Raw genomic sequence first — 18,178 nt, 5'->3', positions numbered from 1 at the left:
TCGTATGCGGTCCAATTCTATGACACTATGCAAACTCCACTGAGAGAGCACCCAAGGTCGGGCGGGAACCTGGAATTGTGAGGGAACAGCTCCAAACCATCCGCTGGAGGGACTCAGCAATCCAACGCCCATCAGAGGGAGAAAGATAATCTAAGCGCTCCATTTCCAGAATTGTCTACCCAGAGAAAAAGACTGTGAATATTCACTTTATTCCTGCCCCTCATGTCTTCCCTCAGCCTCCAGTTATTGGGAATAAAGCCCCAGCCTATCTACCCTCTCCCTATAACTCAAGCATTCCAGTCCTGGCAACGTCCTGATGAATCTCCTCTGCACCTCTTCCAACTGGTTGATGTCCTTCCTTATAGCTGGGTGACCAGAACTCCAAGTGGAGTCTTACCAACACCTTGAATGATGAGGCCCCAACATTTGTACTAATGAAAGTGAGCATGCCAAACACCTTCTTCGACTCGCCATACACAAATGTACTGGGGAAAATCTGGTCACCTCCTTATAGGAAGGACGTGGAAGCTCTGGAGAGGGGGCAGAGGAGATTTACCAGGATGTTGCCTGGATTGGGAAATAAGTCTTATGAGGCAAGGTTAGCAGAGCTGGGACACTTCTCTCTGGAGTGTAGAAGGATGAGAGGAGACTTGATAGAGGTCTACAAGATTATGAGAGGCATAGATAGGGTGGACGGCCAGTGTTTGTTTCCCAGGGGAGGAGTGGCAAACCCCAGAGAGCATGTGTACAAAGTGAAGGGAGGGCAGTTTAGGGGAGACATCAGGGGTAAGTTTTTTACACAGAGAGTTGTGGGTGACTGGAATGCCTTGCCGGGGTTGGTGATGGAGGCTGAAGCATTAGGGGCATTTAAGAGGTTCTTAAACAGGCACGTGGATGAAAGGAAAAATAGAGGGTTACGGGGTAGGGAGGGTTTAGTACTTTTTTTGGAAGGAATAGATGGGTCGACACAACATTGAGGGCCGAAGGGCCTGCTCTAGGTCACGCAGCATCTCTAGGAAATAAAGGGTAACCAGCATTTTGGTCCGGTGCCCTTCGTCGAGGTGTGAGCAAAAAGCAGACAGGCATCTGTGTCAAAAGATGGGGCAGGAGAGGAGATGAGAACAGGCTAACAGATAAGAGCTCATAAGGGGATATGGGTGGGACGGCAGAAGAGAAAAAACTGAGAAATGATGAGGGGGATGGGATAGCTCTCTGAGTGGGGAGGGAAAGGGATGGGAAGCTAAAGGAAAGGTCACAGAGGAAGAGGGAAAGAGAGAGTCTTGGGAGAGGGGTTTACTGGAAACTGGAGGGAGAGTGCCCAGATGGACTATTAGCTATTGTTAGTCCAATTTGCAGGTGGCCTCGGTCTGGCTGTGCATGAGACCATGGACAGACATGTCGGTGTGGGAACTGTGTGTGGAATTAAAATGGTCCGCCACTGGGAGGTCCCTGTTATTGCAGCAGACAGAGTGAAGGTGTTCAACCAAGTGACCTCCCACTCTGCATCCAATCCCTCCGATGTAGAGAAGGCCACAAAGGGAGCACCATCCGGGTGCAGTAGATGATTCCTGCGGATTCATAAGGTGCTTCCCTTGGAAGGACTGTTTGGGGCCCTGAATAGTGGTGAGGGAGGAGATGTGGCCGCAAATGGAGCATCTGGTCCGGTCAACGGGTAGGTAAGGTGGAAGGCACAAAGGAGTCCCAGAGGGAGTGGTCCCTGTGTGTCTGGAGGCAGGATCACAAGGTAGGTCCCAGAAATTGAGAGGCTGATAGGTAAGGACAAGGGAAATCCTGTCCTTGTTGAATCTGGGGCCCTAGGGGGTAAAAATGTGCAAGAAGGAGAGGAAATCAGGTTGATGTCCCCCTAATTCTTATTTTCCAAGACGCACACAAATCCAAAACAAGGCACAACCCTCTCAACAATGATATATTACACTCGGAGTCCATTATCCCTCTCCCTTCCCTCCCTAATACCACAAGGAAAAGGTTATTTCAATTCATTCAACAAAAAGAACCAAAAATCTACAGAGTCACCGACCCTTAAAGGAACCAAAAAGAAACCCAGGGTAGCCTAAAGTAAAACGAAAAACTTACAAGAGCCGGTCGTCTGCGCCCCGACCTTCCATTGAACTACATCTGGGTGCCTCTATACTGCAGATAAGGCTGTCATGCCCCAAAGAACTTCCTCCTATTCTCCAGGGGAATACAATCCTTCCCAGTTGGGAGTCGGACTTCCACTGTACAAGGCGACCTGCCCAGATTTGGCTCTTGGACAGTTTCAAGGAGGGCCCTCCACCACCTCCTTCACGGGCTCCCATCAGGAAGGAGGTGCAGGAAGCTGAAGACCAACACCCAGCGGTGCAAACAAGACCTTCTCGCACGACATGTCAAACGTATTTTCCAGCACCTGAGACGCTGCCTCAAGACACCAATTTCGGGCCACGCTCCACGAACAGTGCATTCGGATTCCACTTTCATGGCAATGCGGGCGCATTCAAATGCAGGAGGGGGGAAACGATGGCAAAGTTCGGGCAGAAAGTGCCGAGAAGGTCCCGGGACCTTCCAGCAATGTCCGGTTGGGTTTCAGTTCGGATGCCTCGCATCTGCAGGAGTTCCTTAAACTGGACTGGAGATGACAGGGCGCGGAACCCTATTTGCAAGAGGTTCTGAGCTTAGAATCCGCTCCCGGCCGGAATAGTCTCTCTCTCTCCCCCCGCACCAGAAGCCCATCCTGCCTACCCCAACAGCCTGGCTTCCAGCTGCTTCCTCCCCCCGTCCCCCCCACCCACGCCGGCTCCCTAGAAACTTTTGCTCGCTCACAATTCACTGGCCCCACAAAACATCACCACGAGGCTTATTTGGGACCCCTTCATTATCTTGGGACGCACATCGGCGTCGGATAGTTACCGCGTTGGCTCTCGGCTCCAGACACGCAGTTTCAAAGTTGCCACTTGTCCTGTCAGTGTGTGATCTCCGCCTTCTAATATTCCTCTTGCTACATTTTCCGCCCTAGTTACACTTGGTGCAACTTTGAGAAGAGAAAACACCGCCCTGGAGAGAGTCAGCGGCTCCAAGTCAGTGTCCATCAGATAAAGAGACATCAGGAACATTTACACTCGCTATGTAGAGGACACGGACCCGCTGAGTCTCTAACACTCGCTGTGGAGAGGACACGGACCCGCTGAGTCTCTAACACTCGCTGTGGAGAGGACACGGACCCGCTGAGTCTCTAACACTCGCTGTGGAGAGGACACGGACCCGCTGAGTCTCTAACACTCGCTATGGAGAGGACACGGACCCGCTGAGTCTCTAACACTCGCTGTGGAGAGGACACGGACCCGCTGAGTCTCTAACACTCGCTATGGAGAGGACACGGACCCGCTGAGTCTCTAACACTCGCTGTGGAGAGGACACGGACCCGCTGAGTCTCTAACACTCGCTATGGAGAGGACACGGACCCGCTGAGTCTCTAACACTCGCTGTGGAGAGGACACGGACCCGCTGAGTCTCTAAAACTCGCTATGTAGAGGACACGGATCCGCTGAGTCTCTAACACTCGCTGTGGAGAGGACACGGACCCGCTGAGTCTCTAACACTCGCTGTGGAGAGGACACGGACCCGCTGAGTCTCTAACACTCGCTATGTAGAGGACACGGACCCGCTGAGTCTCTAACACTCGCTATGGAGAGGACACGGACCCGCTGAGTCTCTAACACTCGCTATGGAGAGGACACGGACCCGCTGAGTCTCTAACACTCGCTGTGGAGAGGACACGGACCCGCTGAGTCTCTAACACTCGCTATGTAGAGGACACGGACCCGCTGAGTCTCTAACACTCGCTATGTAGAGGACACGGACCCGCTGAGTCTCTAACACTCGCTGTGGAGAGGACGCGGACCCGCTGAGTCTCTAACACTCGCTATGGAGAGGACACGGACCCGCTGAGTCTCTAACACTCGCTATGGAGAGGACACGGACCCGCTGAGTCTCTAACACTCGCTGTGGAGAGGACACGGACCCGCTGAGTCTCTAACACTCGCTATGTAGAGGACACGGACCCGCTGAGTCTCTAACACTCGCTATGTAGAGGACACGGACCCGCTGAGTCTCTAAAACTCGCTATGTAGAGGACACGGATCCGCTGAGTCTCTAACACTCGCTGTGGAGAGGACACGGACCCGCTGAGTCTCTAACACTCGCTATGTAGAGGACACGGATCCGCTGAGTCTCTAACACTCGCTGTGGAGAGGACACGGACCCGCTGAGTCTCTAACACTCGCTGTGGAGAGGACACGGACCCGCTGAGTCTCTAACACTCGCTGTGGAGAGGACACGGACCCGCTGAGTCTCTAACACTCGCTGTGGAGAGGACACGGACCCGCTGAGTCTCTAACACTCGCTGTGGAGAGGACACGGACCCGCTGAGTCTCTAACACTCGCTGTGGAGAGGACACGGACCCGCTGAGTCTCTAACACTCGCTATGTAGAGGACACGGACCCGCTGAGTCTCTAAAACTCGCTATGTAGAGGACACGGATCCGCTGAGTCTCTAACACTCGCTGTGGAGAGGACACGGACCCGCTGAGTCTCTAACACTCGCTGTGGAGAGGACACGGACCCGCTGAGTCTCTAACACTCGCTGTGGAGAGGACACGGATCCGCTGAGTCTCTAACACTCGCTGTGGAGAGGACACGGACCCGCTGAGTCTCTAACACTCGCTGTGGAGAGGACACGGACCCGCTGAGTCTCTAACACTCGCTGTGGAGAGGACACGGACCCGCTGAGTCTGTAACACTCGCTATGGAGAGGACACGGACCCGCTGAGTCTCTAACACTCGCTGTGGAGAGGACACGGACCCGCTGAGTCTGTAACACTCGCTATGTAGAGGACACGGACCCGCTGAGTCTCTAACACTCGCTGTGGAGAGGACACGGACCCGCTGAGTCTGTAACACTCGCTATGGAGAGGACACGGACCCGCTGAGTCTCTAACACTCGCTTTGGAGAGGACACGGACCCGCTGAGTCTCTAACACTCGCTATGTAGAGGACACGGACCCGCTGAGTCTCTAACACTCGCTATGTAGAGGACACGGACCCGCTGAGTCTCTAACACTCGCTGTGGAGAGGACACGGACCCGCTGAGTCTGTAACACTCGCTATGGAGAGGACACGGACCCGCTGAGTCTCTAACACTCGCTGTGGAGAGGACACGGACCCGCTGAGTCTCTAACACTCGCTATGTAGAGGACACGGACCCGCTGAGTCTCTAACACTCGCTGTGGAGAGGACACGGACCCGCTGAGTCTCTAACGCTCGCTATGTAGAGGACACGGACCCGCTGAGTCTCTAACACTCGCTATGTAGAGGACACGGACCCGCTGAGTCTCTAACACTCGCTGTGGAGAGGACACGGACCCGCTGAGTCTCTAACACTCGCTGTGGAGAGGACACGGACCCGCTGAGTCTCTAACACTCGCTATGGAGAGGACACGGACCCGCTGAGTCTCTAACACTCGCTATGTAGAGGACACGGACCCGCTGAGTCTCTAACACTCGCTATGGAGAGGACACGGACCCGCTGAGTCTCTAACACTCGCTATGGAGAGGACACGGACCCGCTGAGTCTCTAACACTCGCTATGAAGAGGACACGGACCCGCTGAGTCTCTAACACTCGCTATGAAGAGGACACGGACACGCTGAGTCTCTAACACTCGCTATGGAGAGGACACGGACCCGCTGAGTCTCTAACACTCGCTATGAAGAGGACACGGACCCGCTGAGTCTCTAACACTCGCTATGGAGAGGACACGGACCCGCTGAGTCTCTAACACTCGCTATGAAGAGGACACGGACACGCTGAGTCTCTAACACTCGCTATGAAGAGGACACGGACCCGCTGAGTCTCTAACACTCGCTATGGAGAGGACACGGACCCGCTGAGTCTCTAACACTCGCTATGGAGAGGACACGGACCCGCTGAGTCTCTAACACTCGCTATGGAGAGGACACGGACCCGCTGAGTCTCTAACACTCGCTATGGAGAGGACACGGACCCGCTGAGTCTCTAACACTCGCTGTGGAGAGGACACGGACCCGCTGAGTCTCTAACACTCGCTGTGGAGAGGACACGGACCCGCTGAGTCTCTAACACTCGCTGTGGAGAGGACACGGACCCGCTGAGTCTCTAACACTCGCTGTGGAGAGGACACGGACCCGCTGAGTCTCTAACACTCGCTATGAAGAGGACACGGACCCGCTGAGTCTCTAACACTCGCTGTGGAGAGGACACGGACCCGCTGAGTCTCTAACACTCGCTATGAAGAGGACACGGACCCGCTGAGTCTCTCCAGCCTTGAGTGTGTGTTTTGAACTTTAACCACCGGGTCTGCAGAGACTTTCGCGTTCGACTGGGAGGACCTGGGCGAATAATTGTCCCTCACACTTCACTTCGACGCAGAAGGTCTGGACGCGCGTTCGACATCGGGGCGATCCCCCCCCCCACCACCACCAGCACCACCCCCACCCCTTCCCTTCGCTCGCAACTGCCGCGCAAGGGTCCCGAGTCACATTTCCGTCTCAGTCTCTTGCCTTTATTAATCCGAGTCTAATGGAGCCGAGCCCGAGATATCTCCACTGACAGGTTCTCATCAGAACGTCGGGCAGTTCCCCGACGAGCGCCCTGTGGACTTTCAGCCTGGTGGGAAGCCTCGGGCAAACTGAGGGGCTGTCAACCCGGATTAGACCTGACCGATGAAAGAGTCGGTGTCGGGCCATAAGGGGTGGGGGGGGGGACTTGGTCACCCGGGAGGAAATTAAACGCTGTCAATCTTTGCAAACTCCAGCCAACTTTCAACCTTTCCTCTCAGTCCTACCTTTGGCGTCCTCCAGAAGTGTAAACTCAGTGCATAAAGGCGCAGGGGTTCAGTCTAACCCTTGATGGTCCATCAAATGAAGATTCTTGCAAAAAAAATCCACAGGCGCTCTCTGCGTCTCCCTCTCTGCGCTGCCACCAGATTCTCTCTCTCTCTCTCTCTCTCTAGTGCCAGATTCCGGTTATAGCGGCTCCACAAATTCCTTTGAAGTTAGATGATGTCAGGGCATATTAGCATAACAAAGCCGTCCTGATTTAGCGCTAAAAAGAATAGCCTCCCACGCTTTTGATTGCTTTATTAAAAAAAAACCACCATCCAGAAACTCTGGGTGGAGTTCGCTTCCCCGGGCTGGGGCAGGTAGGAGACGGGGCACCAGTCTTCAGACTGGACCCAGCAGCTCATTCCAAAACATTGTGTTCTCTTTTTTAAAAAGATGCCAAGTCCTGGGTCTGCTCCTCAGATGGGTAAAGGCTGCGGGAATCTTCAGAAATGTCTCGGTCAGGGCAGGGATGACCCATTCCCGCATTCTGAAAGGTCTCCGTCACTCCCCCCCTCCCCCTCTCTCTATCTCTTCAGTTCTCTCCCGTCCTCTCTCCATCTCGTTCTCTTTCCCTCTCTCTACCTCTCCCTTCCTCATTGTTTCTATCTCTTTCTTTCTCCACTTCATACTCTATTTCCCTTGCAACCTCTCCATCTCCCCCTCCCTCCTTCTTTCCTCATCCCTCTCTCCAACTCTCCACCTCTTTCACCCCCTCTCTCTCCCTTTTCTCTCTCTCCATCTCTAACTTTTTTCATTCCATCTCTCCACATCTCTTTCACTCCCTCGTTCTTTCTCTCCATCTCTCATTTTCTCTCTCTCTCCATCTCTACCCTCTCTCTTCTCCATCTCTTTCTCTCCCCTTCTCCCTCTCTCCCTTCCCCTCTCTCCTTTCTCTTTCTTTCTCTCTCTATCATTTTCCCTCCACCTCTCTCCCCTATCTTTTTTCATCTCTTTTTCTCTCTCACCCCTTCCCCCACCGCCTCTCTGCCCTTTTCTCTTTCCATCCTTCTCTCTCTCTCTCAGTTTCTTGCTGGCTCGCTTTGCAAGATTCATTCCCCTCCGGCAAAAGAAACCACACAAAATCTGCTGGAGGAACTCAGCAGGTGGAGCAGCATCTGTGAGGAGAAAGAGTGAAAAACATTTTGGCTCTGAACTTTCTGACAAGACTGAGCGTGTGGGGAGTCCCCATTCACTGATGCTGGGTTTCTCCGGCAGACTGCAGATGCCACAATCTGGAGCCCATGGATTTCTGTTGGTTCCTTTTCTCCCCCTTGTTCCCCTTTCTCCCTGGAAATAGAGCTCGTGTCATGGAAACTCTCATAGGACTTTTATATTAGCAACTCTCTTAAAGTAAAACCAGACCCCAAAACATGCCTGGTGCCTTTCAGAACACCCGATTCATTTTACAACAGTTGAAGGTCACGGCGCAGTACAGTATGTTGCAAGTTTAGTCACTGATGCAGAAGAAAGGCAATAGAACTGCACACAGCAAGATCCCAGGAATAAACAGATCATTTATGCCCATCATTTCAATGGATGCCATTGAACATCAGACCCACACAGTGTAGCGTAGCACAGAAACAAAGTCTTTGGCCAACGTGTCTGTGTCGAACATCAGATTTCAGATTTATTGTCAGAGTTCACATACTGCCCTGAGATTCTTTTTCCTGTGAGGCAGAATTACCACTTATTGACACTGCAAAAACTAAATGACACAACGTACACATCTAAACAAATAAAGAAATGTAAACAAACTGACTGTGCAATACAGAGAGAGAAAAAAGTGCAAAAGAAAGAGTCCTTAAAAGAGTCCCTGATTGAGTTTGTCGTTGAGGAATCTGATGGTGGAGGGGTAGCAGCTCTTCCTGAACCTGGTGGTACAAGTCCGGTGACACCTACACCTCTTTCCTGATGGCAGCAGCAAAAACAGAGCGTGTGCTGGGTGGTGGGGATCCTTGACGGTGCTCTCCGACGGCAGCGTTCCCCATAGATGTTCTCGATGGTGGGGAGGGTTTTGCCTGCAATGTCCTGGGCTGTGTCCACTATCTTTTGGAAGGCTTGACACTCAGGGGTTTTGGCATCCCCGTACCAGACTGTGATGCAACCGGTCAGAACATGAGGTTCAAATTAAACTCTTTAAGATATTTTTATTGCATGTAGGATTAATATGTTAAACTCAAAGTCTACTAATATAGCAAGAAAGCATCATATCATATACATAACACATATCATTAAAAATGTAATTCAAATCCATCCATATTTGTTGATTAGAGGGAGGGGATAGATTAGATTTAATTTTAGTTTTTTTCTTTTTTTTCTGCTTTTAGATCCACCGATTATATACGGGTTTAATTATTATCACATTAGATAAATATTACTCAATGTTATGACCAAGGCTTGCTATATTATAACTCATTCAGTTTCTGTCCAGAATTATTTGTAAGAAATAATGTTTAATCAACAAATTAATCTAAAACTATTCTTCTTGAGCAAGAAGATCCCATTGTTCCCTGCAAATTCATGTGTCCATCCACACCACCCAGCTACTATAGTATCTGCTTCTATCATTATTCCTGGCAGCCCGTTCCAGTCACCCACCACTCCTTGTGTCCAAACCTTGCCCCACACATCTCCTTTAAACTCCCCCTTCCCTCATCTTCAACACATGACCCCTACAGCTTCCCTACCAATAATGCTCCTTCTAATATTACAAACTTCTATCTTCCTCTGACACTCCAGAGAACACCTTCCCCCATAATTCATGCCCTCAAAACCTTTTCCGAAACCTCCACATCCTTCCTGTTACGGTGACCAGAATTGCACCCAATATTCCACAAACTCATACCTTGACTTAGGGCTCAGGCCCAAAACGCTGGTTATATATCGCTACTTCCTATGGATGCCATGAGATCTGCTGAGTTCCTTTAGTATTTGCTGTGTTTTTATACTCAATGCTGCACCCAATGAAGCCAAGCATTTCATATGCCTTCTTTACCACCATATCTACATGAGTGGCCATTGTAAAGGAACTAAGAACCTGATTCCTCAGATATCACTACATATCAATGCTTTTAAGACTCCCACTAATAGGTGGATATTTGATCTCCTGGTCAAATATCAGGGGAACATAAATTTCTCAGCCCATATTTGTAACTGAGCCTGTTGTAATCTTTGACCGCTCCAAATGCTGTTCTCTGTTCCAGTTATCTACAAACTTACTAACCCACCCTCCTCTGTTTTAATTCAGGTCACTCATACATTCTGATGAGCTGGCATTGGAAAAGGTTCAGAGGAAATTTACAAGAATGATTCCTGGAATGAAGGGATTAGCACATGAGGAATGTTTAACGGTTCTTGGACTGGACTCCTTGGAGTGCAGAAAAATGAGAGGAGACCTCATACAAACATTTCGAATCTTGAAAGTCCTGGACAGAGTAGATGTGGTAAAATTGTTTCCTGTGGTAGAGCAGCCAAGGACCAGAGGGCACACCTTTGGGAATGAAAGGCACCCATTGAAAACAGAGATGCGGAGGAATTTCGTTAGCGAGAGAGTGGTGAACCTCTGGAATTTCCTGCCACAGGTGTCTGTGGGTGACAGGTCATTGGATGTATTTAAGGCAGAGATTGATAGGTATCTGACTATTGTAAGGTAAAACATCATGAGATGGGAATGTGTAGGGAGTTACCCTGTACAGGGCAGTAACAAGAAGGGGAGGTGTCCTTGTACTCCTGTTAGGTAAAACATCATGAGATGGGAATGTACAGGGCTGTAACAAGATGTGAATGCATCCTTGTACTTACAAGATAAGAGAGACATTGATGGATTGAGAGGCAGGAAGCTAGCAGGGAAAGGATAGCAACAGTTTTAGTCATTGGACAAGTAATGATATGATGATGTTCTAAGCACATATCCAAGGGTATAAAAAATCACCATTTTGCTGATAACGGCAGAATGCATTCTCCGACTAACATGGTTGGTCGCAAGTGTTACAATCCGGTAATAAAGAACAAAGAACCCTGATTTCGACTCAGCCTGGTGTTTGTCTCACTCATTCATGAACAAAGCAGACCTAACACTATTCAGGGTATCAAAGGTTATGGGGAGAAGGCAGGGGAGTGGGTCTAAGTGAGGGAATGAATCAGCTCATGTTGCAATGGTGGGTTAGACCAGAATGGCCAAATGACCTACTTCTGCTCCTAAACCTTACAGTCTTATACCACATACAACACTAATCCCTATAGAACACCACCAATCACAACCCTCCAGCCAGAATATTATCCTCCCATGACTACCCTCTGCCTTCTGTGCCTCAGCCAATTCCAAATCCCGTCTTTGGACCAGCCAGTTCTGAATCCGAGGGGAGGAAGTCCCTAGTCTCTGTCCAATTAGTGGTCATGACAAGTTTCATCTTGAATTGAGAGGGCTTGAGGAATCTCAGGGAAGGAGTGCTCCCTGGAGAGTCCACCAACTCTTTGTCTTGACTACTTATATAATAAAACCAGTTGAAGGTGTTATTTTAAGAATGTAATTAACCATGTAACCTGTTGGGACCAGAAGATCACGGGACCGGAAGACCTTGGAACACAATGAGGTCATTTGACCCATTGAGTCTGTTCCCCATTCAAATCGTGGCTTTCATTGTTTTCCTTGTGACCACATTCTCCCCAGAAGCTTTGACACCCTCACTGATCAAGAACCTCTCAACAGGGGTAGTACTTAGTCCACTTCTCAATCAATTTAGTAATAGAGTTGTACAGCACTGAAACAGGCTTTTTGGCCCGATTCTTCCATGCTGACCAGGTTGTCCATCCAAACTAGATCCATTTTTCTGAATATGGTTACATCCCTCCAAACCTTTCTTATCCATGGACCTGCCTAAATGTATTCTGAATGTTGTAATTGTACCCATCATTGGGAGGTTGTAGATGTAGGGTAGGGTGTTGGGCATGGAGTGAGATTGAGCACATGAATAAGGATTGAGAATCATACCTTAGCTGGACCAAGACCCAAGGGAGGTCAGAAGGCTCAGTGTTAAGATTTAAAAGGGGCACCTTTTTCATACTGGGGGTGGGGGAGGGGGGGTGCGGGTGTTTGGAGTGAGCTGCCAGAGGAAGAGGTGGAGGTGGGATCATTATAATGTGTACAACATTTAAACAGGGATAGGAATGTGTAGAACAAAATGCAGAGAGAGATCAGTTAGAGCAGAGCAAAGGCAGTACCATTTTACTGCTGTGAGTCAGAATAACAAGGAGAGGGGTCAATAGACTGTGGCTGGGGTGGAATTAATCTTTTAATATGCTGGCTGCTTTTCAAGGGGGTGTGTGTGTGTGGGTGAGTGTGTATGTGAATGTGAGCTTGTGTGTGTGTGTGAGTGAGTGGGTGTGTTTGTGTGAGTGTGCGAGTGTGTGTGCGTGCAAGTGTGTGTGAGTGTGCAAATGTGAGTGTGTGTGCTTGTGTGTGTGTGTGTGTGTGTGTGTGTGTGAGGGGTTGCGCATGTGTAATGGTCTGAGCCACGTCCACAACCCTCTGCAGTTTCTTGGAGTGTTGGCAGAGCAGTTCCTGTCCCACCCAGTGGTGCCCCCTGACTGGATGCTTTCATTGGTGCCCCTGTAGAAGTTGTTGAGGGGCTCAGATAACATTCCTCAGGTTTCTGTGGAAGTGGAGTTGCTCGTGCACTCCCTTGGCCATCAGAGTTTGAGGATGAGTTTATTTGGGTTCTTTTGAAAAGGGAATTCCAGAGCTTGGTGTTAAGACAATAGAACATTCCAGCACAGTACAGGCCCTTCAGCCCACGATGTTGTGCCGACCCATGTACACCACAACAATCCAACCCTTCCCTCCCTCACACCCATAAACTTCTATTTTTCCTTACATCCATTGCCAATTTCCCTTTTGAACCAGTCTCCACCACCAGCCCCAGGCACCTACCATTCCCTATGTAAAAAATGTACCTCTGTCATCTCCCCTAAACTTTCCTCCACTGAGGTGCTCTGGTGTTTGCTATGGTTACCCCAGGCTGTCCAACTTACCCCCTCATAAAGTTATAGACCTCTAAAAAGTCACCTCTCATCCTTCGTCAATCCAGAAGGAAAAGCCCTAGCTCTGTTAACTTTTCTTTACATGACACGTTCTCCAATCCAGGCAACTTCCTAATAAATCTCCTCTGCACCCTCTCCAAAGCATCTACATCCTTCTTGGTATGAGGTGTGGTCTAACCAGAGTTTTATAGAGATATGACATAACCTCATGATTCTTGAACTCAGTCCTCCTGATTGATGAAGACCAATGTACCATATGACTTCTTAGCCACCTTTGTAACTTGTATGGCAACAAAGGTGTACAGTTTTGGTCTCCTTATCTGAGGAAAGACATCCTGGCCATAGAGGGAGTGCAGAGAAGGTTCACTAGATTGATACCAGGGATGTCAGGACTTGCATATGAAGAAAGGCTGGATCGACTAGGCTTATACTCACTGGAATTTAGAAGTTTGAGGGGGATCTTATAGAAACGCATGAAATTCTTAAGGGACTGGACAAGCTGGATGCAGGAAAGTCGTTCCTGATGTTAGGGAAAACCAGAACCAGGGGTTAGAGTTTAAGGATAAGGGGGAAGTCTTTTAGGACTGAGATGAGAAAATGTTTTTCTCTCAGAAAGTGGTGAATCAGTGGAATTCCTTGCCACAGGAAGTAGTTGATGCCAGTTCTTTATCTATATTTAAGAGGGAGTTAGATTTGGCCCTTGTGGACAAGGGGATCAGGGGTGTGGGGAGAAGGCAGGTACTGGGGACTGAGTAGACGATCAGCCATGATCAAAATGAATGGCGGTGTAGGCTTGAAGGGTCAAATGGCCTACTCCTGCACCTAGTTTCCATCAGTGACACATCAGGGCATGTTTGGGCTGTAGAGAGGGAGGAGGTTGTAGATAAAGGTTAGCTGTGTCCACAGAATGAGTCAAACACATGGACGAGAATTGAACAAAGCACCAGAATAGGTCAGAATGCCCAGTAACTGGTGAATTGGATTGTTAACAGCCTGACAGGGCAACAGTGTTTTATTTTAAAACACTGCAGCCGCGGGGTCTGGGCCCAGGATGGCGGTGCCCGTGTTTGGCAGCGGACATGAGGGGTTGCGGACTCCGAGGAAGCAGAGGACTGGCGCAGAGCAGTGAACGACCCTCCCCACCACCTCCCACCCAACCGTGTTTGAGAAGGAGAGGCAGAGGAGATGACCCTCCAAGACGGTGACCACGGCGACAGACCAATGAGGGGCTCAGCAGCAGAGGGCTGTTGGCAACAAACCCGCGCAGGCTGAGGGCTGCCGGCGACTTGTGGTCGAAGGACTCGCACCGGGGCTGCGGGCTGCTGGAGACCGTGTCGACACTGGCTGAAGGGATACCATGTTGCCAATGGTGGGAGAGGCTCTCAAAGGGACTCAGGTGCTGGAGGATTGGGTCAGAGATTTGTATCTGGAGCTCAGGTTGCCGATGGTTTGGATTGAAGTCTGTGTGGCTGCAGAAGATGGAGGCGAATCCATGGACATTCAGTGACTTTAAAGGGGCTCTCTTTTGCTTCTCTTTCTCTGACCGTATTCTCATGTAATAACCAGATGTAATATTACACAAGATTACATTTACTCTCCCCTCAGATGGACAATAACCCCTTTTATAGTGAAAAAAGAGCAATTGTAAAGACAGATTCTCTGTCTTTAAATCGCTTCACTTACCTCCATAAAAGGTCCGAAGGAGGATTTACTGGTTGAACTCGCTCCATCCTCCATTCACCTGGGGGGTGTAGACTCAGAGGTGGAGTGAAGTGGCTCTACCTTCTCCGTAAAAGGAATGCAGCTGAAAGCAGCTCCAAAAGGGAAGGCTGATGACGCCGTCAGCTCGTGACCTGGAAGCACGAATTTAAAAAACCCCAGATGATTAATAGAGGCGATTACGTTGCGCAGGAGATCTGCCCAAGTCCCAAGACTCCACTCGCGCTTGTACCTGCTCTTTGGCCGCCATTTTCCAGTATAGGCCACATTCCCTTCCTGGTGCATGTGTTTGAGGTCACTGTGGTGGGCAGCAGTACCACACCACCTGCCCCACCTCCTTCAGCTGCGGAAGCCGGACATGAGGGGTTGCATGTCCGACTCAGCTCTGCACAAAGGCACCGCGGGAGGGCATCACCATAAAACTTGAGCCGGCTATAATGCGCGGTTTCAGCATGTGATACGCCATCAGCAAAAATTGGGGTAGCAGGCAACCTCTGTTCATGATCAACCTTTGTCTGCCTTACGGGAAAGTAAATGCAATGGTGTGTCATATTAGATCTGGTTACGACATGGGAATGTAAGAAACTTGAAAAACATTACACCAAGGAGCCAGGTGGGCAGTGCCATCGGCCCAGTACCTGCAAGCCCAATATCTCCTCTGTAAGATGTAGTGTCTCGAACTGAACACTGTAGTCCAGATCTAATCTAACTCTCTTTGGCACCGTAGTTATAAAGGCTTTAAGCAGGAGTTCTGGGAGTATTAATAAAAAGCAAAGCCCTCGCTATTGAGTTTTAAATGTCACTCTCTTTGCATTTCCTTAAATGGTTTAAGCTCACAATCCAAGCAATCTGGCCTCTATAATAGTACCGGGGCCCACAAAGAATGTTTATGAAATCAAAGGATTTAATTGCCTCTTTCGATGGTTCATGTACATTACTTATCTTTCAATTTTATTCCGCATCAAAGCAAGCTTCAGAATTTGAGCCTCTGGTCGTATTCTGAATCCGACAGGGTCTTGGACTCAGAAATCCACCTCAAACTCATTCCCAGTCTTCTTACCACGAGTAATTAGATACCTCTGAGTAAAGTTCAAGTTACTCTCACAGTGTCGGGATCACAGAAATGAGCAGCACAAGAGGCCGTTTGGCCCATCATATCCACGCCAGCCTACGAAGGTTAAGCGAACTCTTGTTCTGATCAGATCAGATGCTATTTATTGTCAAGTCATAAAGCAGAAATGTAATATTACACGAGATCGCCTATTGCCATTAGTGTCGCCCGGTGACCCTACAATCAGAGAAAGAGAAGCAAAAGAGAGATCCCCCCACCCCCCCAGAGTCACTGTGTCCGTGGATTTGCCTCCAGCGCTCCCGCAGCCTCTGCAGCCGCACCGACTCTAGTTCAGTTCAACCCGAGCTCCAGATCGAAATCTCCGACACGACGAGGAAACCTTCAGCCCCCTTCAGGAGCCCTTCCTTGCCCTCAGCATCCTCTCAAATCCTGGTTCCGATACCTGACTCTCACGAGCCAGTCTCCAGCAGCTGGCCGCCTGGTGCGAGTCCTTTGACCTCCAGTCTCCAGCTGCCCTCGCCTGGTGTGAGTCCTTTGACCTCCAATCTCCAGCATCCGGCAGCCTGCACGGGTTCCTCACCCGCAAGGCGCCACCTGTATGCGTCCTTCAGCCACAGAACCACCCCCACCTGCTGGTCTACCACCTTGCTCGCCATCCATGGGGCCATCTACAGCTACATTCATGTACTTTCAAAATGTGGCATAAGGCAGTGAGTTCCAGACTTTCCCCACTCGTAAAGTCAGGCAGTACAGAAAACCATTCCCCCAATTAACTTAAATTGGTGGCCCCCAGTTACAAGTGAAAATTGGTCCTTTCTGTTTACCCTGCGTAACCGATGCGTAATTTTATCCACCACAATTAAACCTTCCCACTATTTCCAAAGGAAACAACATTAACCAGATGGTCTCTCCTTATAACGCTTAAGTAAGAATACAACATAAGAAATTCCTTTTTCCTCTGAGGAGGTTGGATAACGTAGACACTGAAACACAGAAGTGATGGGCCTACTGCTGTGGGTGCCAACATCATCCCAACGACACCAGTGGCCTCCTTCTGTGTTGCAGTCAGTGAGGAATTAAGTTAAGTGGAAGTGTTTTCCTTTCTGGATTTCTTCTCAGAGCAGAGGAGGGAAGCTGGGATGAGGATCCTGGGGGCATACAAAGATTTGCAAAGGGTGGAGATTGAGAATTTTCTCTTCCATTATGGAGGGCACAGGATTAAAACTGGAGCGCGCAGGGCTAAGGTGAGGAGTAAGAGGGTGAGCACATAGAACAGCCAAGCCGAGGACCAGGCCCTTCGATGCTGTCCTTTTGTGCCCATTTGAACTAACCTGATCTGCCTGCATGTGATCCACATCCCTCTGTTCAGGCACCTGTCCAAATGTCTCATCAATGTCCCCATCTCCCCACCAGCCAGAGAAGTGAATAAGGGAATGGGAGTGATAACTAATTTATTGTCATACGCATGGTAGAATGTAGTCTTGCAAAATAGACCTATATCAGCATACATTAAATTACCACATGGAGAGAGAGAGAGAGATAATAAATACACAAGATTGAACCATTGAACACTGCAGCATCAAAATAGGCCCTTCAGCCCTTCTAGTCTGTGCTGGACTGATATTCTGTCTAGTCCCACTGAACTGCACCCAGACTACATCCCTCCATATCCATCCTGTCAAAATTTGTTTTAAATGTAGATGGAAAATAAATCTTAACAATTTCCTTAGAAAAATGAGTGCCTTTACAATAGTTCAGACTGTCTTTTTTGTGGTTGCTGCTGTGGTTTTTACTAAGGGTAAGATGGGGAATTTCAAGAGTTCTGAGAGCCATTGGAAAGAAACTGGGACTCCCATTGCATTCCTGATGGGACCTTTTAGGTGGTGGAGAAGTCTTGGGGGAGGGGGAGGGTGTGACTCGCTCCCCACTGCGAAGGAAGTCTGTTGGTCAGGAAACTGATGGTGGAGGGGTAACAACCCTTCCTGATCAGGGATCATCTTCATTTATGATGCAAATGAGGTTATTGACAAGGCAGCTAAAAATAGTTGTGGTGGTCAGGACTGCTTCTGCAAATGGTGTCATGGGGCAGGGGTGCTTAACCTTCCAATGGCCACAACTATGATTTTCATGGGAGAGTTTCTGAGCTCCTTTTGGAATTTGGGGTATGATCTGCAGTACGTTTATCATGTTTCGATCTATGGTTCCCAAAGGTCTCCACCACTGCAGAGTTTCTTTACATAATTTCTGTCGTAGATTATTTGATTGAAGTTGAATGCTAAAAATAGTAAACATTATGTTTCTTCCCCTTCTCAGCTTTGATCTTTTCTACCCTTCTAGGTTGGAGAGAGAGCTTTGGGCCCATTGGTCTTTAAAAATCAAAGTATTGGAGTTTGGATGTTATGGTAAAGTTGTATAAGACATTGGCGAGGCC

General features: G+C 49.3%; 1 protein-coding gene across 3 annotated transcripts in view; it reads right to left on the bottom strand.

Moving 5' to 3' along the window:
• The window catches only part of LOC138740161 (protein Wnt-11-like), a 77,608-nt gene extending 70,581 nt beyond the window's left edge, over positions 1–7,027 (bottom strand). For all 3 annotated transcript variants that reach the window (XM_069892557.1, XM_069892558.1, XM_069892556.1), the window contains exon 1: positions 6,878–7,027. The gene's annotated coding sequence lies outside the window, so the exon portion shown is untranslated. The remainder of the gene's footprint in view (positions 1–6,877) is intronic.
• Positions 7,028–18,178: the final 11,151 nt, after the last annotated feature.

This window comes from Narcine bancroftii, chromosome 7 (genome assembly GCF_036971445.1).
Source record: "Narcine bancroftii isolate sNarBan1 chromosome 7, sNarBan1.hap1, whole genome shotgun sequence".
In the NCBI taxonomy this organism is placed as follows: Eukaryota; Metazoa; Chordata; class Chondrichthyes; order Torpediniformes; family Narcinidae; genus Narcine; species Narcine bancroftii.
Note: the sequence above shows the minus strand (reverse complement) of the source record. Positions and strands in the feature narration are given on the sequence as shown.